Source organism: Eptesicus fuscus, chromosome 7, assembly GCF_027574615.1.
Source record: "Eptesicus fuscus isolate TK198812 chromosome 7, DD_ASM_mEF_20220401, whole genome shotgun sequence".
In the NCBI taxonomy this organism is placed as follows: Eukaryota; Metazoa; Chordata; class Mammalia; order Chiroptera; family Vespertilionidae; genus Eptesicus; species Eptesicus fuscus.
Genome location: NC_072479.1, coordinates 28,702,253 through 28,728,803, shown reverse-complemented (window position 1 = coordinate 28,728,803; position 26,551 = coordinate 28,702,253). Strand labels below are relative to the sequence as shown.

Here is a 26,551-nt window from a genome sequence, read left to right as displayed (position 1 = left end):
AATGAGAAATCTGTGATTTATTAGTCTTTAAAACAAATGTTTATTTATTTCTCAAGCAGGTTTATTATTTCAGTGCATTTTTAAACTTTTTGTATGCAACATTTATTTACCACATACCTTTGCCTGTCTCAAAGAATGCACTACTTTCCACCACCTCTTCCTCCCCCTATCTGTCCCTGTCTAAGGTACAGAAAGTTGATGTAGAGAGGTAGCATGACAGAGTGTAAGGAGGATAAGGACTAAAGCAGGAAGCCCACTACATTAAGTCATAGCTTCACCACTGTCACCAGGGCTAACTACTTAATTCTTTTTTTTTAAGTGTATAAAGCTATGGATTTTATTTTTATTTTAATTTCTTTATTGATTAAGGTATCACATATTTGTCCTCATCCCCCCATTCCCATCCCAACCCCCCCCCCACGCATGCCCCCACCCCCTGTTGTCCGTGACCACTGGTTAGGCTTATATGCATGCACACAAGTCCTTTGGTTGATCTTTCCCCCTTACCCCCACCCTCCCCTACCTTCCCTCTGAGGTTTGACAGTCTGATCGATGCTTCCCTGTCTCCGGGTGAACTACTTAATTCTTTGAACCTCCATTTTCTCACCTTAAAAATAGGGAGCATCACTCAGAGTTTATGAGAAATAAATAAAAAATGTATGCAGTGTGAAGGGTATGTCACAACTCCCAGCACATATTGTAATCATTATTATTATGGTTATTTTCTTTTTTCAAATGCATCCCAAAGGAGGGGAAAACATAATGGATACAGGATAGGACCACAATTTTTATAATCACTTTATGGGATGAAGGCCGTCCCATGCACAGCAGCCCAAATAGAATAATTTGCATAGCCTTCTTCACAGTTTAACTGAAAGCTAGGATCAGAATCATTCGGAATCATTTGTTTGTCAGTCATGTGTTTAGACATGGTTTGGTTATTTGAAGTCAAATTATAAATGGGCGGTAGAGTTGGAAATTTAATCTAAACATTTTCATGCTGAGATTATGGTTTGTCTACCAGATGAATGGCTTTCCAACTTTATATGTTAGCAGGAAAACCTTTCTTTGAATGAAATATTACCCAAAATTCAATATTGTGTGTAAAGCAGCTAAGAGTACATCGGCTCTGGTTTGGGAAGTGGGTCTGATCTCCTGGCTTCTTCACAGAGCAGCCAGGGAGATGCATTTGTAAGCCTCCGAGGGCTTCACAAAGCACATCATGAGGACAGTGTACCTGATGAGACTGAAGCAAAGAGTAATCCCCTTCCTATTCACTCCCATTGAGCATAGGGCTGACAGACCTTTCCCTAGTGCTTATTTCATGCAGAAGTACATGCTTAATAGCTACAGTCAGAAGGTCTTTATTGTGTATGCTGCTAAAGTTCAGGACTCTGTTGGTTCACACCTAGATCCTCAGCTGTTAGAATAGTAAGCATTCAAAAAAATTTAAGCAATTCACATAAAATATATCAAATTTATAGCAGAGCAACCCTAAAAAAATTATGTAGCATAAATCTTGTTTGGGATAAGCTAGTTTAATGATCCAAGATTGACTGTTATGGATAATTGCATTTTATATTATGGAATACAGTTTGCTAATAAAATATTATTAAATTATTTAGCATTTAATTTATTTCAAGATCTGCATTTTTTTACATGTTCATCTCTCTGCACTCAGGTGGCATTCATAATAGATGGAAGCTTAGAAGTTGCTGTCAGCCAGGTGGCAGCTGACACACATGAAAACCTCTACTTGTCATTTTCCAGTAACATCACGATCAAAACGTCATAGATACTGTGAAGTAATATAGTGCTCTAAAATTTGGAGAGCATTTAAATAGGCCTGATATAAGACTAGCATGTCCAAGCATGAGCCTCTCCCCACTCCAGCCACCCCATGCACTGCGGCTGCTTTATTCTTCCCATGGAAATCTCCTCCCAAGGCTCCCAAAGTAGAGTTCCCATTCACCTCGTATACCTCAGACATTTCGTAACTAAAGGATAACTGTCCTACACAGAAGGTGCCCTTCAGAACTCTGCTCCAGTTCAAAGCCAGGATCCTTTCTGATTGGTCAGCACCATGCCATAAAGCTATAAAAATTTTAGTATCACTCCTATATCACATCAATCTTTTAAGATGATCCAACTCTCTCAGTAAGGCATAGGAATTGTGATCCCCAGGTTTTATAGATGAAGAAATAAGGCCCAGCAAGGCAATGTTACCTGTCCTGTTATGCAAACCTCATTCTAAACTGAGGCCTTAAGTAATAGCGACAGAACAAGGTGAAGCATCTGAAATCTAGGCAAGCACAGGCACTAAATTTGTGCAATTGAAAGGCCACGTTAAAATAAGCAAAATCCCAGGAAAAGATAAACAGGCAATTCAGACATTCCCTCAGCCGGGTAGTGCCAGGGTATGCGATCTGGGAGTGAAGTAGCTCATACCTAAGGGTGGCTAACTTGGGGCCTCCAGGTGGAGCTAAGACAAAGAAAGTGGCTGGATTCAATCGAGAGGGTGCACCTTGAATAGCAGCACTGTCCTGACAGCCCTGACGTTACTCTGTGAATGGAGTGAATGACCCTCCAAGAAGTGCCTTTATAGACTGTACCTAAACTTCATTCACTATTCTCAAAGATGTTGTATGTATTCCTGCCATAATATGAACCCTGAGAAAAATGTAGAAGGGAAAAGAGACAGTTTAAGTAAAAGTAGGGAAATATAGAAGGCAAGTAAACATGAAATAGGAAGTAATTGAAGAATTAAAAGAAATCTTGAAAAGCAAAAGAAGAAAATTACATAGGTTTTGATATCAAGCTATTAAGAAGCATCAAAGTATCTCAAAAAGATACATGAACAGTAGAAAAAATATGTATGTAGTGACTAAATAAAAAATTATTTTTGATAGAAAATACAAAAGTAATTATTGACTCCCAAATTCTACATATGAGTGTAGACTAAATTGGGACCTGGATGTTCTTTCTCTGGTGGAAAGATACAAAATATTATGATAATATATTTAAGAAATATTCTGATGGGACCTTCAGACTAATTTTAAATTCTTGGCTGCACCACTTTCTTTGCAACATTATAAGGAACCTCTTTGAGCTGAAGCATTCTTCTATTTAAAATGGCAATATTATTGTGCACCTCAAAGTCTTTGTGAGGGAATGTGCTGAAGTGCGTGGACCACTTGGCATATAAGGTCTCACTAGACAACGGCACCTGTTACTGCTGCTAGAAGCTTATCTCTACCTCCAAATATCCCCACCAGCCGTCTCAGACACATACTCTTCACTGAAATTAATCTATTGGCCTTGGCATGTTGAACTTCTGCTTCCACAGTAATTGTTAAAAAGATTTCTGTTCCAGAGCAATGTAGTAGTGAACTAAGTATTCATGTACAGCTCACCTAAAATACTGAAGTGGAAAAAGTATTTAAAATAGACTTTATCATTTTAAGCAGTTTAGGTTCATTGCAAAACTGAGCAGAAAGTAGAGTTCCCATACACCTCATATACCTCATACATACACAGGCTCCCCGCTATAAACAACCTTCACCAGAGTGGTGCATTTCCTATCATCAGTGGGCTTACACTGACACATTATCACCCAAAGTCCATAGTTTACATTAGGGTTCACTTTTGCTACACACTTATTTCCATGGCATAATGACATATATCCATCATTATTGTATCATTCAAAATAACTTCACTATGCTAAAAATTCTGTTCTCTCCTCCTTAGCAACAAAGGTGGAGAACTCCTCAAAAGTTAGAAACAAGAAAACGTGAATATAAGCATGAATAAGTCTTTTTTTTTTTCTTTATATTTTATTGATTTTTCTACAGAGAGGAAGGGAGAGGGATAGAGAGTTAGAAACATCGATGAGAGAGAAACATCAATCAGCTGCCTCCTGCACACCTCCTACTGGGAATGTGCCTGCAACCAAGGTACATGCCCTTGATTGGAATCGAACCTGGGACCTTTCAGTCCGCAGGCCGACGCTCTATCCACTGAGCCAAACCAGTTAGGGCAGCATGAATAAGTCTTGAGATGTAATGCACAGCATGATGACTATAGCTAATACTGTACCGAATACTGATCATTTACTGAGAGTAGATTTCAGGTGCCCTTATCTCACACACACACAAACACAAAATAACTATGTGAGGGTATTATATGTCAGCTAACTTGTCAGTAGTAATCATTTCTCTACATATATGTATATCAGGTTCTGCACCTTAAATATAATTTTTATTAAAAATAAATGTTAAAAATTATAAAAGGGAATAAACACAATACTATACAGCTAGGTGTAGCAAGTAATGGCTTAGGAGTGATCTCTCCAAAGTAAGTGGGAATATATCTTCTAGTACCTGGCAGAAGAGTCAAAGTCTTTCTGAGTTGAATAGTTTAAAGTCACAACTCTAAAAATAATAAAAGGGTAATATGCTAATTAGACCAGGAGACCTTCCAGGAGGGCAGTTGGGGGCCATGAGGCTGGCAGGGGAGGGCAGTTGAGGGCCATGAGGCCAGCAGGGAAGGGCAGTTGGGGGCCATGAGGCCGGCTGGGGAGGGCAGTTGGGGGCCGTGAGGCTGGCAGGGGAGGGCAATTGGGGGCCATGAGGCCAGCTGGGGAGGGCAGTTGGGGGCGGTCAGGTTGGTGTGGGGGCAGTTGGGGCAAGCAGGCTGGCAGGCAGAGTGGTTAGGGGTGATCAGGCAAGCAGGCAGGTGAGCGGTTAGGAGCCAGCGGTCCCGGATTGTGAGGTGGATGTCCGACTGCTGGATCGTGCCTAAACCGGCAGTTGGACATTTCCTGAGGGGTCCCAGATTGGAGAGGGTGCAGGCCTGGCTGAGGGACACCTCCCCCTGTGCACGAATTTCGTGCACCGGGCTACTAGTATCTATACTAATAAAAGGGTAATAAGCAAATTGGTCAGGATGCCCTCACAGTAACGACTGAACAGCAGGCTGCAACAAGGGGGCGACAAGGCTGGCACGGGGGTTAATGAGGGACGACCAAACAACTGAACAGCAGGCTGCGTGGGGTGACCAGGTTGGTGGAGGAATTAGTCAGGGACGACCAAACGACTGAACAGCAGGCTGCTTGGGGTGACCAGGCCAGCAGGGGGGGCAGTGAGGGATGACCAGGCTGGCAGGGGGGGGGGCAGTTGGCAGCAACCAGGGTGGTGGTGGGGGGGACAGTGAGGGGCAACCAGGCTGGCAGAGGGGGGCAGTGAGGGTCAACCAGGCCAGTAGGGGGGGCAGTTGGGGGCGACCAAGCCGTCAGGGGGGACAGTTAGGGGTGATCAGGCTGGCAGGCAGGTGAGCAGTTAGGAGCCAGTGGTCCCGGATTGTGAGAGGGATGTCCGGCAGTTGGACATCCCCTGAGGGGTCCTGGATTGGAGAGGGTGCAGGCTGGGCTGAAGGGATCCCCCCCTCCCATGCATAATTTTGTGCATGGGTCTCTAGTATTATAATAAACTAAAACAGTCAAAACATTACTAAACATTTCAAGTAAACACACTAGAGTGAGGACAAATAGAAATAAACTAGAGAATCAGTTCATTGAATCATGAATGTAGTAGATTTATCAGCTACAGAATAAAAATGTCTTTAACTTGATGAACTATATAATGTATTACATATTTTCATACATCAATATGTATTTTAAAATATAATGAAGCTAGTAAAATATAAGAAACTAGCAAAATTAGGAAGCTTTGAAAAAATTGGATAGCAGTCCTAGAAATTAAATATGATTAATAAAATCATAAAAATGATTTTAATTAGTATAAACTCAATAGATGGATTAAACATGAAGTTAGATTAATTGAAGAAAAAAATAGTGAGCCTGGTCAACTGTTAGTATGCATTGTCTATACAATTTTAGATTCTTACCTAACGTTATAGACCTGAGATTTACTCAGGACTCATATGACCTAAAGTACTGGCTTTTGTTTAGAGACTTAAAAAAAATTTTTCTGTCATCTGCCTCTATAACTCAAAAGAATATATTAGTGGGCACTTTTAACCCCTATGGACATGAAAAGAAAGCACTCAGCTGTGGTCTGAAACAGTTCTAAACTCACGGGTTTGCCTTAGTATTGGCAATATAGTAAAAGGGCACAAGTTTAAGATTTAGAAGGTTTCTGATTTGTCACTAGCTAGCTGTTGCATCCTGGGTATATCCTTAACTCACCTGAACCTCAGTTTTCTCATTTGAAAAAAAAAAAAAAAAAGATTAGTTGAGTGTTTTCTTTTTACTATGAAATAAATTAATTTTCATTTCTAATTTATCTCTGGGTATAGCTAGAATAAATACATTAAGACAAACCCCCTATCCTTAGACTAGTAATTAAACAATATGATAAGGAGCTCTAGTAAATTTCTATTCCTGAGGAATTGATACATAATATTCTTACTATTTTGAGGTGGCTGCCTCAGGAGGAAAGAAAATAAAATGCTATTTGTTGAGCAACTAGAATATTCTTGAGAGACTTTATATATCATTGAGTCTTCACCGCATTCCTTAAAAGAAAATATCCCCATATTTTTGAAGAATGCAACCAAAGTTTGGAGCTTATGTAAGAGTAGTATGAATTTGAACCTACATCTGGCTGATTCCAAACGCCACAGTGTTTCCACTTCAACAGGAAACCATATTTTCCCACAAAATTTCCCTTAATGTCGTATTTCTGAATATGGAAATGAATGACTTTTTTAAAGGTTCTTAATATACCAGGTGTAATAAAGAACACAGACTTTACTTTTTCTTGTGAATAACTTTTGGAAAATAAAAAAGAATTTTGAACAAAATTTTCCACATTCAGTCACAGAGGAACTTGTAAATTTCTACAATATAATTGTTAAATTGTGGGAATGAATAAGCACAATAAGCATTGTAGCCATAGGAAATTATGTATGAGTTGCTCAGAAACCCCAGTATTCTCTAACTCTGTACTTTTTCTATGGTTAATACTTTCTGAAGAATAGCTTTTTATACATATTTGCATAACAAATATACTTGTGACTATTTAAAGCATATTTCTTACCTATGCACACTGAAAGACTAAAATAACTTTTATCTCCATGTGTTTCTGTGCTACAATAGAATTATAAAACAACATATTTTGACCTAAAGATAGAACTTATTGACTTTTTTCTTATTTGGCTTAGTTTTTTTTTTTTTTATTAGTATGCTTTTCAAATTAGAAATAAAACACTTTATAAAGAGAATTCTTTTTACAAATTGAACACTTGATATCATTGACACTAAATGGGACATAATATAGTTAAATATTAATATATAGTTAAATTAATATAGATATAGTTAAGTTAACTATATCTACAGAGTTACTTTAGCCTGAATTCTAATAGAAGGAAAGGAAAAGTAGATCATGAGTTTCACATTCAACATTGACTTTGGGGTAGTGTGGTGAGACAATTTTCTTGCATTTTTGAACATCCTAGAAGGGTGGCACTAACTACCCTTCCATTCCAGATATATTTTAAAATATAAAGCAAACAGCCTAAGAAGATAGAACTAGTGACTCTTCTGAAGCATAGGGCAGATTTGCTTGCTGTCCAATTTAATAAAGATAATACTCTCTCATCAGTACAAAAGGCAGGTTAATTATAAAATATTTGAGCTCCCTAAGCTTGGGACAAAAACCTTTCAATGAGCTCAGTATCTAAACCAATACAAGTATGCTCATGTTCATGCTGCTTACTGTGCTATGAATATTAAAGCCCCTTTCCCCTGACCTAGGAGTTTTAAAGCATGCTAGGCAAACTTTCTACCTGAAATAGTAACCAAAGTTGGCTTTCAATTTATTTCACCATGTTGGAAACATATATTATCAAAACATTGTCTATCATTTTAAAAATGTTTCAACAAATAGTTGCTAGAATAAGGGAATGTACACATTTAAAAAATCACTGAATCTAGGCACAGACCTTATACCATTCACAAAAATTAACTCAAATCAGATCACAGAACTAAATTTAAAATGCAAAACTCTAAAATTCTTAGGTAACATAGGAAAAAAAAATTGGATAACCTTATGTATGGCTTTGACTTTTTAGATATAATACCAGAGGTACAATGATGAAATAAATAATTTGCAAGTTAGGTTTCAATAAAATAAAATAAAATTCCTGTTTTGTTAAAAGCAATGTTAAAGAGAATGAAAAGACAAGCCACAAACTTGGAGAAAAATATCTGCAAAACATGTATCTGATAAAGGACTCTACCCAAGATATACAAAGAACTCTTACATATCCACAAGAAGAAAGCACATTGATTTTTAAAAATGGGCCAAAGACATTAGCAGACATTTCACCAGAGAAGATACACAGATGGCAAATAAAACTATGAAAAAAAATCTCCACATTTTATTTAATCAAGAAAATGCAAATTACCGTGAGATACCACTACACACCCATTAGGAAGGCCTACATCTAGAGCACCTACAGTACCAAATGTTGGTGAGCTCTCTTCCCTGCTGGTGGGGATGCAAATGGCATAGCACTTTGGAAGACAATTTTGAGTTTTCTTTTAAAACTATACATACTCTTACCATTCAGTAGTTACACTCTATGTTATTTACCTAAATGAATTGGAAAGTTACGTCCACACAAAAAACCTGAACACAGATGTTTATAGCAGCTTTATTCATAATTGAAAAAAAATTAGGAAATAACTAAGATGTCCTTCAGTAGATGAAGTGGTAAACTGCAGTACATCCAGATAATGGAATATTATTCATCACTAAAACCAGATGAGCTATCAAGTCAGACATGGAGAAAACATAAATGCATAATAATAAGTGAAATAAGCCCATCTGAAAAGACTGCATACTTCATGATTCTAATAATGTAACATTCTTAAAAATGCAAACCTATGGAGACGATTAAAAAGGTCAGTATCTCGCTGAAACCGGTTTGGCTCAGTGGATAGAGCGTCAGCCTGCGGACTGAAGGGTCCCAGGTTCGATTCCGGTCAAGGGCACATACCTTGGTTGCGGGCACATCCCCGGTAGGGGGTGTGCAGGAGGCAGCTGGTCGATGTTTCTCTCTCATTGATGTTTCTAACTCTCTATCCCTCTCCCTTCCTCTCTGTAAAAAGTCAATAAAAAAAAAAATATATATATATATATATATATGTCAGTATCTCTAGGGGTCAGGGCAGGGGAGAAGGGATGAAGAGACAGAGAGTGGAGGATTTTCAGAGCAGTACAATACCATAATGATGGATACATGCCATTATACATTTGTGCAAACTCATAAAATCCACGGTACCAAAAATAAACTGCAATGCAAACTATGGACTTTCAGTGATTATGATGTCTCAATGTAAGTTAGCAGATCATAACAAATGTACCACTGAATAGGGGAGGTAAATATGCTAATAATGGGGGAGGCTTTGGTTGAGTAGGGGCAGGGAGCATATGAAAAAATTTCTATACCTTCCACCTAATTTTGTTTTAGTCTTAAAGATGTTCTAAAAATGAATTGTTATTAATTAAAAAATAATAAGGCAAAACTTAAAGAAATGCCAAGGGGGTTTAAAATTCCAAACTATATTGGGGGAATTTCAAGGTATCTTTCTTAGTAATTTATAGAACAAGTACTCAAAAATTCAATAAGGGTGTGGTTTGATAAATCAATTTAATAACATTTGCATAAAGAACATATATAGAACACGCAACACTTGGAGGATGTACATTATCCTCAAGCACACACTGGATATTCACAAAACTTTCACATATACTGGACTTAAATCAGTTCTCAAAAATTTCTTAAGGATTCAAAAGCAAGCAAAGCTATTCTATAATATTTAATACATAGGTGATTATAAAGGAAATCAAGAATGTCAAGGTTATAAATTTCAGCATAGTGGTTACCCCTAAGAGAAGTAAAATATTTTGGAAAAATAGTGTTCTATTTTTTTTTAATGATCAGAGGTCACATGAAATATATATGCATATTTTATTTATACTAGAGGCCTGATGCACAAAATTCATGCAAGAGTAGACCTTTCTTCCCCCGGCTGCCGGCACTGGCTTCCCTCTGGCACCTGGCATCCCTCGCAGCCCCAGCTTTATCCAGAAGGACATCCGGAAGGATGTCCAGTCTAATTAGCACATTATGCTTTTATTATTATAGATAATTATTTAAAATAATTTATATAATTTTCATAATTATGTGTATATCAGTAATATATTTATTTATAAATCTTGACATTGTAATCACATGGCATATACAATATTTTGCATGCATTGTATATATCACAATAAAATAAAAGTAATTAAAAAGCTCCCAGTGCTCACTTTTGCAGCACAGATGCAGTGCTAAAGTTGGAAGGATATGGAGATAGCATAGCCTCTGCATAAGGATGACATGCAAATCCATGAAGCATTCTTTATATTGCTTTATTTTCTAATGTTTATGGATAACCAAACAATGTCTCTGATAATTGGGGTGACTTGTCCAATTGTAGGCCCTTCAAGCTTAAAATCCCACCCTCAATTTCTCCTCCAAACAAATGAAAAAGCTTCTACAAATCAATATTTATATAAATATTTTAAAGCTAGAAATTAACTTTGTTTATAGGAAAACCTATAATGCCTTATCCTGACTTCTTTCTCCACTACAGTGTGAGTGGATCCATAATGCTTTTACCTATTATTTCAATTAAAAGTGAAATCCATGAATGGAGGTCCTGATTCATTTACAAATGAAAATTTGCTACATAAAGCAAAATTCTATCTTTTTAAAGATACTATAATAAAATATTAAAATTTTGCACTAATGGAGTATTCAATTAGAAAATTCTTATATCTTCAGCAGGCTATGGGGATACTTGCTGAAATTATTACCTAAAGAATACAATAATTTTGGTACCAGGTTTATTAGTCTCTAGTATGTTGTCACTCAAAGTGTGAAGGAAAATTATTTTTACTTATTTATTTATTGCTTCTTATAATGCAAACAATATTTAATATGCATTCAATATTTCATATGATGTTATTCCTGTCTATAACAGAACCATATCTGTATTCTAAAGTTTGACAAATATAGAAATTATTAATAACATTTGCATAAAGGACATATATAGAACATGCAACACCTATTAGGTGCAAAACATTAATGGACATTGAGAAATGCTTTATGAATGTGTAGATATGTGCCATGAGCCAGAGCTATAAAAAAGTTATTACAATGATATTTTTAAAACGTTTAATTGTTCCATCAAGCCTCTGTATTAATGTATCAATATAATAACACTTTCTTATTTTCAAATAAAACTAGTAAGGAAATTAACAATCTTTACTTGGCCTTCAATTAATAATACACGAATGAATAGAATTACGGATTTTTTTTACCAAAGAGTAAAAACTATTCGATATGTCAGGGACCTGAAGTCTTAACACTATACCGAAAAACAAACAAAAAACTCCCAAACAAACCCAAAATAGTAGGCAGTAAAATTTATGTGGCCACTAAGATTGTATTTATTATTTTAAAAGTCAACCTACTTACATCATCAGGCATTATTCTATCAGGTGGGCCTTGGTTTGGATGACCTACTATATTAACACTCCCTGAGGGAGTCTGAGTTGGATAGAAGAATATTTTCTGAGACTAATTAAATTGAGAAAATGAAACAAGAGAGAATCATGTCAATGGAACCTCTGTCATGGTTAGTCCTGAGCAATTGCTCAAAATTATTTGAAATAACTTCAAATCAATTAGGACTGTATACCCTTCTTATCTTTTCTTTTTTCTTTCTTAAAGGCACAGTAAAGCCCTTATATATTATGAAATAAAATACATTTAAAAATACCTGTTACAGATTTAGAATTCTGATAAAGAGGACTTCCTAGACTTAATCCAGAATAGTGTTCAGTATAGTTTTGTGGTTAATACTGGAATCTCCCCCTCCTGCCAGGGACTCCCTGGAACCTTGTTCTGGGTCTGGATTTAGAGACTTCTGCAGATAGTTTCACCTCCAGGATAGGGGAGTCTCAGTGTGTGGCAATTTAGATAGTACAAGCCTATACATAAGAAAGTTCAATTCACTTTTTAAAAAATAATAAAATGGCTACAGTTGTGAAATCATTAATATATATTAGGCAATTATGTAGTATATTATTATGTATTTTTATAGACATTTTAAGAGGAGAAAACTGAGACAGAGAGAAGGTAAATAATTTACCCAACATTACATGGCTAATAAGTGAAAAAGCCAACTTACTTTGTTCAAGTCAGTGGCTAGGCAGATAGATGACTAAAGTGAAGTCTTTTCTCTAAGGACTGTGTTAATTTATTCTGTAATTAATTTCTCATATGTCACAATTCCAGTGCCTCTTCTAATGGAAACTTAAGTGGTGTGCCCGATTCACAGGAAGCCGTAGAAAGCAGTTTTACACAATGGTAGTTCTAAAAACAATACCCTATTTACACTTAGTATTTCTTAAAAATGGGTAAATCTGCCAATACCATGGCAGAGAAGAATCAGTATTACTGATTTTCCCTTTTACTTCAGGCTTCAGTAGGTTTTGGCACATCATTGTCTGATCCCATCATTTAAAACTTTGGTATTTTTTTAATCATAGATTTTCTAATTTTTATTTTAAAATATTACATTAAAATAATATTTATTTGATGATTGAGGGTTTTTTTTGTCACCACCTTAAATTTTGTGCCTAAGGTATTTCATGTGTCCCACTTAACTTACCCTATTTCTAGCCCTAGATAACAACAAACATGGAGACATATTATACGTCAATATCTCTATGACTTTACCAACTTGTGATTCTTGATCTCTCACAGTAGAAACCAAAGAACCAACTTTATGTGTTATATGGTACTCTGCTAGAAAGATATGAATGAGGAGATACAGATCAACTGAACAATACAAATGGCAAAACCTATGCTTTCAGGTAGAATTGTACATAAGTTGAATATAGACACTTATTGTAATTGGTTGATAAGTACACTAATGTCCACTTTGTAAAAGAATATTTCTGTTATTCCATAGAGATTCACTTAAATATAGTAACTCCATAATATTAAATGTTCTGTCTACTGTCTGCAAATCCATATATTTTAAAGGATATAATTTAGTAACTCATTTTTATTTTTCTTTGCTTTCATAAAAAACACACACATTCATACACTCTATGTACTTATGTATTACCCAACCCCCCAAACAGATGAATTTTGGAAATTAATTCAAATGTCAGGGACTAGCAAGTATTTTTCATTCTAGTACTTTTTTTTTTTTTTTTTTACTCTTCCTGCCATAAAATACAATGAAATATGTAAAGCAGTGATTAGGGCTGCAGTTAGCCTTTCACCCTTACATATAGCTTTGGCTCTATTCCCAAAATTTCTGTTTTTAAACTTTTGTACAAACAACCCTTTTCTTTATTCATGAAGTCATTTTTCCTTAGTGATCAATTACATATATATTTAATATATTTTAAAAGAATAGGGATGTTGCTTGTCACACACAAATGGCTCTTAGAGAATTATTGGTTACATGCCAGTGCTGTCAACATTCCAACAACACATTGGACTGGTTAAGGAAGAAGCCATAAACAGCCTATCAACAAGTATTTATACAAATGTTAATGAATTTAAAATTCTATTAGTGTAACATTTATGCCAAACTCCAATTTTATTTGTGCTTTATTTGTGAGGTATGATGCAATAACTTCTTTTAATAAACACATACGGACCACTTATACTTTATAATGTAAATCACATTTTTAGTATTTCCAGCATAAAATACATAGAATCAGCCATTTATCAAAGTTACCAAAAATATTTCCATCACATGAAGCATTTTGCTCAGCATGCAACCATGTCCTCCAAAAGCTTTTGGTAAAGAAATGAACTCATCTCTATCCATGAAACTAAGAGTATTTTATTATTATATTACGAGGAAAGCCATTACAGGAAAAGAAAATAGTCATGGGAAAATTGCCATAAGTATAAAAATCTAAATAATTAGTCCTTTTTGTGTGCCCCAAATGACAATTGAATCTTAATCTCCCTCTGTATATATTATGCTATATTTGAAAATTTAGAAAACTGGTTTATTTGAAGCATATGGGTTTAATTAATCCTTATTTTGCTTTTCATAAAGAAAGGAATATTTCCATTAAAAAAAGAGTTTATTTCTTTTAGTGAACTTCTTTAAAGCTGAACAACTTTTTCTAGGGTTGCATATATTATGAACATTTTATAAAGTAGCCTTATAGGACAGAGAAGTTTTTCTGTGTTATTTTTTTTTTAATTTAATACCTTTAATTGTCAATTTTTTTGAAACATCTTACATCATTTATTCAGTAACAACACTCAACAGATAACAGAAACAGGCTATGCATATTCATTTTCATTTAGTCTGAATAACCAGTTTCACTCAGTAATGCTTTCCTAAGTTATTCTATGGCTAGAGAAGATAGCATTTTAAATCGTCCATCTTTTAAAAATTGAAATGACTTTTTAAACAGACATTAAGAAAGGAAGTGAGGTCTGTTGTTACTTCACCTCTTTCATATCTGATTTTGTTTATTTGGGTCCTCTCTGTTTCTTGGCGAGCCTGGCTAAAGGTTCATCATTCTTGTTTATCCTTTCAAAGAATCAGCTCTTGGTTTTATTGATCTTTTGCATTATTTTTTTGGTCTCTATGTCATTTATCTCCGCTCTGATCTTTATTATCTCCTTTCTTCTGTTCACTCTGGGCTTTTCTTGTTGCTTTCTTTCTAATTCTTTAAGTTGTAGGGTTGGATAATCCATTACCATTTTTTCTTGTTTTTTAGGTAGGCCTGTAGAGCTATGAACTTTCCTCTCAGGACTGTTTTCACTGTGTCCCATAGATTTTAGATTGTTGTTTTTTCATTGTCATTTGTTACTAGGATGCTTTTTATTTCTTCTTTGATCTCTTTGGTAACCCAATCATTGTTTAATAGCATGCTATTTAGCCTCCAAGTGTTTGTGGGGTTTTTTTCATTGTTATTATTGTAGTTGATTTCTAATTTTATGCCACTGTGCACTGCTGGTGGGAATGCAGACTGGTGTAGCCACTGTGGAAAACAGTATGGAATTTCCTCAAAAAATTAAAAATGGAAATCCCATTTGACCCAGTAATATCACTTCTAGGAATATATCTCAAGAAATCAGAAACACCAATCAGAAAGGATATATGCACCACTATGTTCATAGCAGCACAATTTACAATAGCTAAGATTTGGAAACAGGCTAAGTGCTCATCAGCAGATGAGTGTATTAAAAAACGGTGGTGCATCTACACAATGGAATACTATCCTATCTAATAAAGAGGGAATATGCAAATTGGCTGTCATGCTGTCACAAAGATGGCGATGCCCATAGCCACAAGATGGCGGTGCCCAGTCCCCTCAGCCCCGCTGGAGTCCCCCAGTCCTTTCAGCCCCACCCGGGGGGGGGGGGTGGCAGGCGTGCAGTGTGGCTGGACCCACCCTCAGCCCCACAGCCTCCCAGGGCCGGCCTAAGGCACAGGGAAGCCTTGGATGGTGGCTGCTCAGCTGCCCAGGGCTGCCTGAGGTTCAGGTAACCAGGGCTGGCCAAGGCTTGCACTGCTGGCAGTGGCAGCAGCAGAGGTGTGATGGGGGCATTGCCTTTCCCTGATCGCCAAGTCGCCTCCCACCCCTGAGGGCTCCCAGACAGTGAGAGGGGGCAGGTGCGGCTGAGGGACCCCCCTCCAGTGCATGAGTTTTCATGCACTGGGCCTCTAGTACTGCTATAAAAAAGAAGGAACTTTTACCATTTGCAACAGCATGGATGGAACTGGAGAGCATTATGCTAAGCAAAATAAGCCAGTTGAAGAAAGATAAATATCACAGGATCAAACTCATATGTGTGATATAATAAATAACATAAGCTGATGAACAAAAATAGATCCAAATACAAAAACAAAAACAAAACAGACCGTCCAACATCAGAGAGAAGTCAGGGGATTTGGGGGGGTGGGCAGGGGGCAGTAAGAGATCAACCAAAGAACTTGTATAACCAATGGACACAGACACTGAGTGGTGGGGGCTTGTCCTGAGGGGGTGGGAGTGGCTGGGGAGGGGTCAATTGGGAAAAAGAAGACATATGTAATTCTTTAAACAATAAGAAAAGAAAGGAAGTGAGAACAATTAAGGTTTAATTACTGCAAAAACAAGACTAACATCACAATTGTAGAACATTTAAATAGGAAAATTATGAAACTGTATATAAAAATTATACATATATATACACATTATATAAAATACCTTTTCTAATTTGGTAACTAAATATTTTGAGATTAAAAAGCAACCAGTCTAAGCATTTCTAAATATAAAAATATCAGGTTTATATTTATTAAAAACAAAATAAATCAGTTTTGTTGAAGTAACCATATATACACCAAGATAATTACTTGGCATGTAGAGGCAGGAATAGTGAATGCTTCAAATTTCTCAGTATTTTAATGGCTTATGTAAGTTACCATTTTTCAGACTTTTTTTGGTTAAAAGTAAATTGAATTTTAAACAATATACTTTCATTATTTGTCTTTTTAAGACAAAATACTTACTAAAAACGATAGGTATTAAGTTTGCACCAGCTAAAGAATAGCATTTATTTGTCTAGATGTAAAAATTTTTTAAACATACAAATTCAATATGTAGTAGGAAAGTATGTAAAAACACACAAGAAACTATGCACCATTAAAAATATAAATGCAGCTTCTATTGATAATATGGATATCAGAAACTAAATATTCTGACTTAAAAGTAGCTTCTATAAAATGTCAAAATAGTAGGTATTGTTCACTATCCTAATACAATGAATACTTAAGATATATTTCTACCTCAAGCAGTAATATCAATATTTCTTAGGAAAAATGTAGTATATACATGGAAAGGTAGGCATTGTCCTGTATTTAAATTTTCCAGTTTGATTTCCATTAAAATGCTTTCTACCACTTATAAAAATAACACACAAAAGTAAAGAGATGAGGTAAACACCTTACAATTTTAAGAAATTATTTGAAATTTAATAATCAGATATTCAAATGCCTAGGTTCTGGAACAGTGCATTAGAAGGTCCTCCATAATAATGACATGTATCTGAACAGCAGGTTTCTTTGTCTTCTGAGTAGGCAATAACATTTTTGCCTGTTATTACAATGTTTACCTAGAATATTGCTTCAGTGTAGATTTACTGAGGCACCATGCAACAGCTACAATGCCATTCCAAATTGCCATGGTATAGCCCACCTGGAAAGAATGTCAAGTAAGTTTCTTGAACCTGGCAAGTAAAAGAGGAGTAGGAGGAAACATTTCTGGTTCAAAAGAATCAAAATGAGTCACTGTCTAAGGAAAACTGCCGCAGGGGAATCCAGCAGTTAGGGATATTATAAGTAGCGTCCAGAAACCTAATAGCCCAGTATCTACAGCATCTTCGTTCTTCAAATTTTCAGCATGTAACTCCCTGGAAGCCTCAGGTTTGTGGGGCATATATAACCCAGGTGGGGTGTGGGATAAAAGTGGCAGGTCCCCACTGCCACATCCCCATTGGGGTGAGGTGGTCTAAGCTTGGAAAGCTGGGACATGGTTGTCTTCCTTTCCCAGGGGAGAAGTTGGTGGAGTTTTTCCAGCAGAAGACTCGGCACAGAAACTTCCCTAATCCCCCTATCTCTTCTCTATGCTGGTGATGCCAAGTTAGTTCTCGATTTTTATTCCAATCTAATTTGACTTATTGAGGTGAAGTTTCTATTAAAATAATTAAGCTAATCATCTACACTAATGAAAGAGAAACATGCAAATTGACCATACCTCCGCTATGCCCACAAGCCAATCAGGAGCGAGTATGCAAATTAACCGGACCAAGATGGCTGTGGCCACGTAGCGACCAGGAGGCCTGGGTTTCCCTGGCAATGGAGGAAGCCAAGCTTCCTGGCTGGCCCTGGCCTCCGCTCAAGACTACAAAGTTTCAATTATAGAAGATAAATAAATCCCAGATACCAGGGCCTCTGTTTGGGTTGCCAGGGTGCGTGGCCAGCCTGCAAACCACCAGAGGCCCCTCTCCCAGGCCACCCCATGCCCCAAGGGAACCCCCACCCTGATCCAAGACACCCTTCAGGGCAAACCAGCCAGCCTTCACCCGTGTACCAGGCCTCTATCCTAGCTAATAAAAGAGTAATATGCAAATTGACCATCACTCCAACACACAAGATGGCTGCCCCCATGTGGACACAAGATGGCTGCCACCACAAGATGGCCAGCAGGGGAGGGCAGTTGGGAGGCACCAGGCCTGCAAGGGGGGGCAGTTGTGGGCGATCAGGCCAGCAGAGGAGGGCAGTTGGGAGGGACCAGGCCTGCAAGGGAGGGCAGTTGGGGATGATCAAGCCTGCAGGGGAGGACAATTAGGGGTGACCAGGCCAACAGAGGAGGGAAGTTGGGGGTGACCGGGCCTACAGGGGAGGGCAGTGGGGGGACCCAGACTTGCAGGGGAGAGCAGTTAGGGGTGACCAGGACTGCAGAGGAGGGCAGTTAGGGGCAATCAGGATGGCAGGGAAGCAATTAGGCATCAATCAGGTTGGCAGGGGAGTGGTTAGAGGGTGATCAGGTTGGCAGGCAGAAGCAGTTAAGGGCAATCAGGAAGGCAGGCAGGCAAGCAGTTGGGCACCAGCAGTCCTGGATTGTGAGAGGGATGTCCCACATTGGAGAGGGTGCAGGCTGGGCTGAGGGACACACCCCCCATTCACGAATTTTGTGCACCAGGCCTCTAGTCCTATATAATAAAAGCCTAATATGCTAAGTGTCCAGTCATCTGTTCAACCAATCAAAGCATAATATGCTAATGATATGCTATGGCTACTCAACTGCTTTCTATGGGGCAGATGTTCTGACCTATAGGTTAGCTTGCTGCTGGGGTCCAACCAATTGGGACTGAGCGAGACAGGCCAGATATACCCTCAAGCCCTCCTGCGGTCCCTCCCCGGCTGGCCAACCTCCCGCATCCCTCCCTGGCCCCAATTGTGCACCAGTGGGGTCCCTTGGCCTGGCCTGCACCCTCTCGCAATATGGGACCCCTTAGGGGATCTTGAAGAGCCAGTTTTGGCCCAATACTGTTCAACGTAGGAGCTGCCCCCTGGTGTTCCGTGCACTCCCACAGGGGGAGTACCGCTCAGCCAGAAGCTGGGCTCATGGCTGGCGAGTGCAGCAGCAGTGGCGGGAGCCTCTCTCACCTCTGCAGCAGTGCTAAGGATGTCTGACTGCTGGCTTAAGCCCACCCCGGGAGAGGGCGCAGGTTGGGCTGAGGAACCCCTCTCCCCCGAGTGCATGAATTTCATGCACTGGGCCTCTAGTGTTTAGATAATGGGGTATCCTTCACAATGCACAGGTTTGTATGCACCCTAAAATTCTAAATTCCAGCTCTACCTTTCTCAGGGCTCTGAGAGGACATTAATCAGCTGTGGCAATGATTCCTTTACTTCACCAATATTTATTGAGCACCATACTTCTATGTCCCATTTAAATAATTATACTCTAGTAGCCAAAACAGACACATTGAATAGGAAAGTAGAATATAATGTAATAGATATTATTATGGGATCTATAGGATCCTTCGGAGGACATCTCTTACCTAAATTGAATAAGGAATGCAATGTTGGAAGCTCAGGGGTTACCAGGCCTGCAGGGGAGGGCAGTTAGGGGCAACCAGGCTGGCAGGTGAGCAGTTAGGCATCAATCAGAAATTACAAAGAATGTAATTTCTAAAGCTGAGATCTGCAGGCCAATTGACTGTGGGGACCAGCTGCGACTACAGTGGAGAAAAAAAAAATAAAGCTGAGATATGAAGATTTGAAGCAAGAACATGGTTGGTAAAGTAGATAATACAAAGAATAAAGTCTATAGATGAAAGAGATCATTTTGAGCAATTATATCTGGGTGATTAAAGCAGGAACCTAACACGTGAATTTCTTGAAAGTATATGCAAGGCTTGTGTGCTATACAAAAAAATTTGCACATTATCCAAAAGCAGTGGAAAACCAAGAGTTTAATCTATGAAGTAGCATAATTAGATTTGTACTTTAGCAAGACTATTTGGTGTTTGGAGATAATATATGTAGGAGCAAGACCAAAGCAAATAGACCAGAGAGAGGCTGTTATAATAATTCAGAGGAGGTGGTGGTGGCCTGAATTAAAGTAGTGGCAATGGGAATGCAAGAGATTTGACAGAGTGAAAAAAATTTAGGAGGTAAAATATGCAGTTGGGTCGTAGAATGCTGTTTCAATGCAACACTCTGGCTTCTGACTTGTACAATGTACACTGTACATTGACATGTACAGTGGTAGCATGGTAGCAACTTGGAAAAGGTGGTTTAATGCATGGCTTCAGTCTTTTGACATACTCACTTGAAATTATCTGGGCATATCTAAGTAGAGAGGTTATAGATAAATACATTTCAGAAGTTGATAGGGAGAGTGATTGAAGAAGTTAAATGAATGTCCTCATACAGGAAATAGAATAAGATGGAGCCAGGATAGGACCCCAAATAAGAATCCTGAAATTGGAAAGGGATGGCAATGAAAGAGGAATCCTTGGAGGAGCCTGAGATTAAGACAGAGGTCAGAAGAACACATGGAGAGTGTATGAAACAAAATCCAAAGGAAATAAGCCTTTAAGAATGAAGGAGGGGACAACAGTATATAATATTATAGAGGAGTCAGCAAGATAAGAACTTCAAACAGTCCCAAAGACATAGCAGTATTAGTGATCTCAGTGTGAACAGCTCCGGTGGAATGGTGTGGGGGAGAATCCATATGGCAGTGGGCTGGAGCATGGATGGCAATCAGTCATTAGAGACTGGACTGTATCTACTATTTCAAAAAGTTCATCTGATTAGGGAAGATGAGAGAGAAGGGGAAGATAGAAAGCCATTTTTGAGAGGCAAGAGAAAGAAAATACCATGAATTCTAAATTATAGCAATGAATCCTAAAGTACATGGAATACTTGGGATTCAGAGCACAGTTGAGAGCATTGGCCTTAGGAGGAGGGGTGTCTCTTATTGTGACAGATTAGAAAGGCACTTTGCACATATGTCATTACACACTCATTCCTGTTTTAAGAAGGTACACCTGAATGAAATGGGGGAAGTAAAGATGGAAATGAGGAGCCAGGTATTAGCAGGTGAATTTGAGCAAGTTTCTAATTAGATGTTGGTACTTAAGAAATGAGCAGCCAGGCTTGACTGCAGAATATCTGGTCTGGATGCCTTGGGAATTCAGGAGGAAAACAGACTTAATGGAATGGTAATGGTAAAACTAAGTTGTGATTCTGAAATTCAGCTGGATATGAAAATATAAATAAGATACAGATTGGTGATACCTAGTCTTCTAGGCTGCCAGCCTCCTGAGATAATACACAATGTCTACCTTAGCTGACCTTCCTCAGAAGCCAGCACAGTGCCAGGCATGGAGTTGAGAATGTGGTCTCTTAGGGACTTGTAGAATGGGAGCACCGTCATCTAAATGAATCTTTGAAGGAGCCTGAGAGGAGCACTCGAAGTTTGGCTGTTGCAAAGTCCTTCTGAGGAGCGAGTTTCAAGACAAAGTAAATGGCCTGTATGGTTAAATTTAGCAAAGAGGTCAATGAAGATAAAGAATATATGCAATAAAAAAAAAAAAAGAATTATGTTTACAAACATAAAAAAAGGAATATAGGTGCTTGTCAGAGAAGAAAATTTAAAGTCTTCTTAGTAAAGGACAATTTCATAAAATCAGATTGCAATAAATTAAGAAGGGAACAGAAATTAAAGAAATACAGACAGAGAGTGGACTTTGCTTACAAAAAAAGTTAACTAATATCTTTTAGCATGAAACACAAGGTATCAGAAGATTATAGAATTTGTTCCTGAAATCTTATATCTCCTTTTAGAAGTTTACTGAATTGAGAGGCACAAACTTATAAATTATAAGGAGGACATTGCTTGTAGTTTAGAAGATATTTAACAAATAAAGAAATGTGAAGAAAAAAAAAAAGAAAGAAAGAAAGAAATGTGTTTTCCTAAAGAAGAAAAAAATCCCCCTTTTGAAAGTATAATGAAAACTAAAATCAAATAATGGGCAGGAGTAAATATTTCCACCAGTGATAACAGATAAAGGATCACGAGTAGTCAATTGAAAACAAAAACATAAATTCAGTACTAAGATTCAGTAGGTTATTGGGGAGAACAGTATGACCTATAATTAATGAATATCCTATATGACCTATAATTAATAAATATCCTACCTAATAAAATAGTAATATGCAAATTGACCACACCTTCGCTATATCCAAGCCACACCCACCATCCAAAGCCACGCCCACCAGCCAATCAGGGCGAGTATGCAAATTACCCAACAAAGATGGCGGTTAATTTGCATACACGGAGGGAGGGAGGAGTGAAGACTGAAGACAACTTAGAAGGAAGACGGAGGAAAAGCGGAAAGCAAGATGGCTGCCAGAGGGAAAGCCCGGGCGGGGCGGGGCAGGGCAGGGCAGGGCGGAGTGGGGCGGAGCGGGGCGGGTGGCAGCGGCGTGCGCAGGTGCAGGCGCGGCGGCCGCAGGCTGTGGTGGCGGCGGCAGCGGCAGCAGCGGCGGGGAATGCGGCCGTAGCGGCCGCTTGCAGGATTTTTCCTGCAAATGGGCTACTAGTATTAAATAATGCAAAATCTCACTAGCCACAAAGACATATAAATTAGATAATATTATATGATATTTTTGTCAAAAAATCAACAACTTTAAATATGTAATATTATAATGTTGACCAGGGGCTCAATAAATTGAGAAACCTCATATAGTTATGTGGTAAATTGATGAAAGCTTTTTTTTAAATTTAATAAATCTTTATTGTTCAGATTATTACAATTGTTCCTCTTTTTTTCCCCCATAGCTCCCCTCCACCAGGTTCCTACCCCACCCTCTGCCCTTACCTACCCCCCACTGTCCTCATCCATAGGTGTATGATTTTTGTCTAGTCTCTTACCGCATCCCCCACTCCCCTTTTCCCCCTGAGAATTATCAGTCCACTCCCTTTCTATGCCCCTGATTCTATTATATTCATCAGTTTATTTTGTTCATCAGATTTTTTATTCCCTTGGTTTTTAGATTCACTTGTTGATAGAAACGTATTTATTCATAATTTTTATCTTTTTCTCCTTCTTGCTCTTCTTAAAAAATACCTTTCAGCATTTCATATAATACTGGTTTGGTGGTGATGAACTCCTTTAGCTTTTTCTTATCTTTGAAACTCTTTATCTGGCCTTCAATTCTGAATGATAGCTTTGCTGAATAGAGTAATCTTGGTTATAGTTTCTTGCTATTCATCACTTTGAATATTTCTTGCCATTCCTGTCTGGCCTGCATAGTTTCTGTTGAGAAATCAGCTGGCAATCGTATGGGTGCTCCCTTATAGGTAACTAACTGTTTTTCTCTTGCTGCTTTTAATATTATCTCTTTGTCTTTTTCTCTTGGCATTTTAATTATGATGTGTCTTGGTGTGGTCCTCTTTGGATTCCTTTTGTTTGGGGTTCTGTATTTTTCCTGGACTTGTAAATCTATTTCTTTTACAAGGTGGGGGAACTTTTCAGTCACTGTTTCTTCAAATAGGTTTTCATTATCTTGCTCTCTCTCTTCTTCTGGGACCCCCATAATTCTGATGTTGGTACGCTTGAAGTTGTCCCAGAGGCTTCTTACACAATCTTCAACTTTTTGGATTCATCTTTCTTTTTGCTTTTCTGGTTGAGTGTTTTTTGCTTCTTTGTATTCCAAATCTTTGACTTTGTTCTTGCAATCCTCTAGTCTGCTTTTAGGTCTCTGTACAATATATATTTTTTTAATCTTTTTTTTTTATTAAGGTATTATATGTGTACATATATTACCATTGGCCCACCCCCACCCCACTCCCATACATGCCCTCACCCCCCAGAGTTTTGTGTCCATTGGTTATGCTTATATGCATGCATACAAGTTCTTCGGGTGATCTCTTATCTTTCCCAACTTTCCCTAACCTTCCTGCTGTAATTTGACAGTCTGTTTGATGCTTTACTGCCTCTGTATCTATCTTTTTGTTCCACAGTTTATAATGTTCTTTATTATCCATAAATGAGTGAGATCATGTGGTATTTTTCTTTCATTGACTGGCTTATTTCACTCAGCATAATGTTCTCCAATTCCATCCAGGTTGCTGCAAATGGTAAGAATTCCTTCTTTTTTATGGCAGCATAGTATTCCATTGTGTAGATGTACCACAGTTTTCTGATCCAGTCATCTGCTGATGGGCACCCAGGCTGTTTCCAGATCTGAGCTATTTTAAATTGTGCTGTTATGAACATAGGGGTGCATATATCCTTTCTTATTGGTGTTTCTAGTTTCTTAGGATATATTCCTAGGAGTGGGATTACTGGGTCAAATAGGAGTTCCATTTTTAGTTTTCTGAGGAAACTCCATACTGTTCTCCACAGTGGCTTCACCAGTCTGCATTCCCACCAGCAGTGCACGAGGGCTCCTTTTTCTCCGCATCCTCACCAACACTTGTTGTTTGTTGATTTGTTGATGATAGCCATTCTGACAGGTGTGAGATGGTACCGCATTGTCATTTTGATTTGCATCTTTCGGATAATTAGTGATGTTGAGCATGTTTTCATATGTCTCTTGGCCTTCCTTCTGCCTTCTTTTGAAAAGATTCTATTTAGGTCCGTTGCCCATTTTATTATTGGATCATTTATCTTCCTTTTATTAAGTTGTATAAATTCCCTGTAGATGTTGGAGATTAAACCTTTATCAGTGATACCATTTGCAAATATGTTCTCCCATACAGTGGGCTTTCTTGTTGTTTTGTTGATGGTTTCTTTTGCTGTAAAAAACTTTTTATTTTGATGTAGTCCCATTTGTTTATTTTCTCTTTAGCTTCCATTGCCCTAGGGGCAGTATCAGTGAAGAAGTTCTTTTGCCATATGTCTGAGATTTCTCTGCCTGTGGATTCCTCTAGTATTTTTATGGTTTCCCATCTTATGTTTAAGTCCTGAATCCATTTTGAGTTTATTTTCATGTATGGTATAAGTTGGTGATCTAGTTTCATTTTTTTGCATGTATCTGTCCAATTTTCCCAACACCATTTATTGAAGAGACTGTCTTGATTCCATTGTATGTTCATGCCTTCTTTGTCAAATATTAATTGAGCATAGTGGTTTGGGTCAATATCTGGACACTCTATTCTATTTCATTGATCTATATGTCTGTTCTTTTGCCAGTACCAGGCTGTTTTGAGAACAGTGGCTTTGTAATACAGCTTGAAATCTGGTCTTGAGATCCCTCCTACTTTATTCTTCTTTCTCAGGATTGCTGTGGCTATTCGAGGTCTTTTTTTTTTTTATTCCAGATTAATTTTTGGAGAGTTCTTTCGAGGTCTGTGAAATATGCCATTAGTATTTTAATGGGGAGTGCATTGAATCTATAGATTGCTTTGGGTTATATGGACATTTTAATGATGTTGATTCTACCAATCCATGAACATGGTATGTTCTTTCATCTGTTTACGTCTTCCTCTATCTCTTTTTTCAGTGTCCTGTAGTTTTCCGCGTATAGGTCTTTTACCTCCTTAGTTAAGTTTATTCCTAGGTATCTTAATTTTTTTGGTGAGATGGTAAATGGGATTGCCTTTTTAGTCTCTCTTTCTGTATGTTCACTGTTGGTGTATAGAAAGGCGTAGATTTCTTGGCGTTAATTTTGTATCCTGCTACATTGCCAAATTCATTTATAAAGTCTATTAGTTTTTTGACGGAGTCTTTCGGATTTTTTATGTACAATATCATGTCATCTGCAAATAAGGACAGCTTTATTGTTCTTTTCCAATTTGGATGCCTTTTATTTCTTCTTCTTGTCTAATTGCACTGGCTAATACTTCCAGTACTATGTCAAACAGGAGTGGTGAGAGTAGGCATCCCTGTCTTGTTCCTGTTCTTAGGGGAAATGTTTTTAGTTTTTGTCCATTGATTATGATGTTGGCTGTGGGTTTATCATATATAGCTTTTATTATGTTGAGGTATGAGCCTTCTATTCCTACCTTGTTGAGAGTTTTTATCAAGAAAGGGTGTTGGATTTTGTCAAATGCTTTTTCTGCATCAATTGATATGACTATGTGATTTCTATCTCTCAATTTGTTTATGTGATGTATCACGTTTATTGATTTGTGGATATTGTACCATCCTTGCATTCCTGGGATAAATCCTACTTGGTCATGGTGTATGATCTTTCTCATGTACTGCTGGAGCCGATTTGCTAGAATTTTATTGAGGATTTTGGCATCTATGTTCATGAGGGATATTGGCCTATAATTTTCTTTCAGTGTGTTGTCTTTATCTGGTTTTGGTATTAGGGTGATGCTGGCTTCATAGAAGGAGTTTGGAAGTGTTCCTTCCTCTTGAATTTTTTGGAATAGTCTGAGGAGGATAGGTTTTAGTTCTTCCTTGAATGCTT

The 26,551-nt window shown here is 37.8% G+C and overlaps 1 protein-coding gene and 1 pseudogene across 1 annotated transcript in view; both read left to right on the top strand.

Moving 5' to 3' along the window:
* LRRIQ1 (leucine rich repeats and IQ motif containing 1) overlaps window positions 1-26,551 on the top strand; it is a 248,577-nt gene that overhangs the window by 170,069 nt on the left and 51,957 nt on the right. The window lies entirely within an intron of this gene.
* LOC114232342 (U6 spliceosomal RNA) lies at window positions 10,337-10,437 on the top strand (annotated as a pseudogene).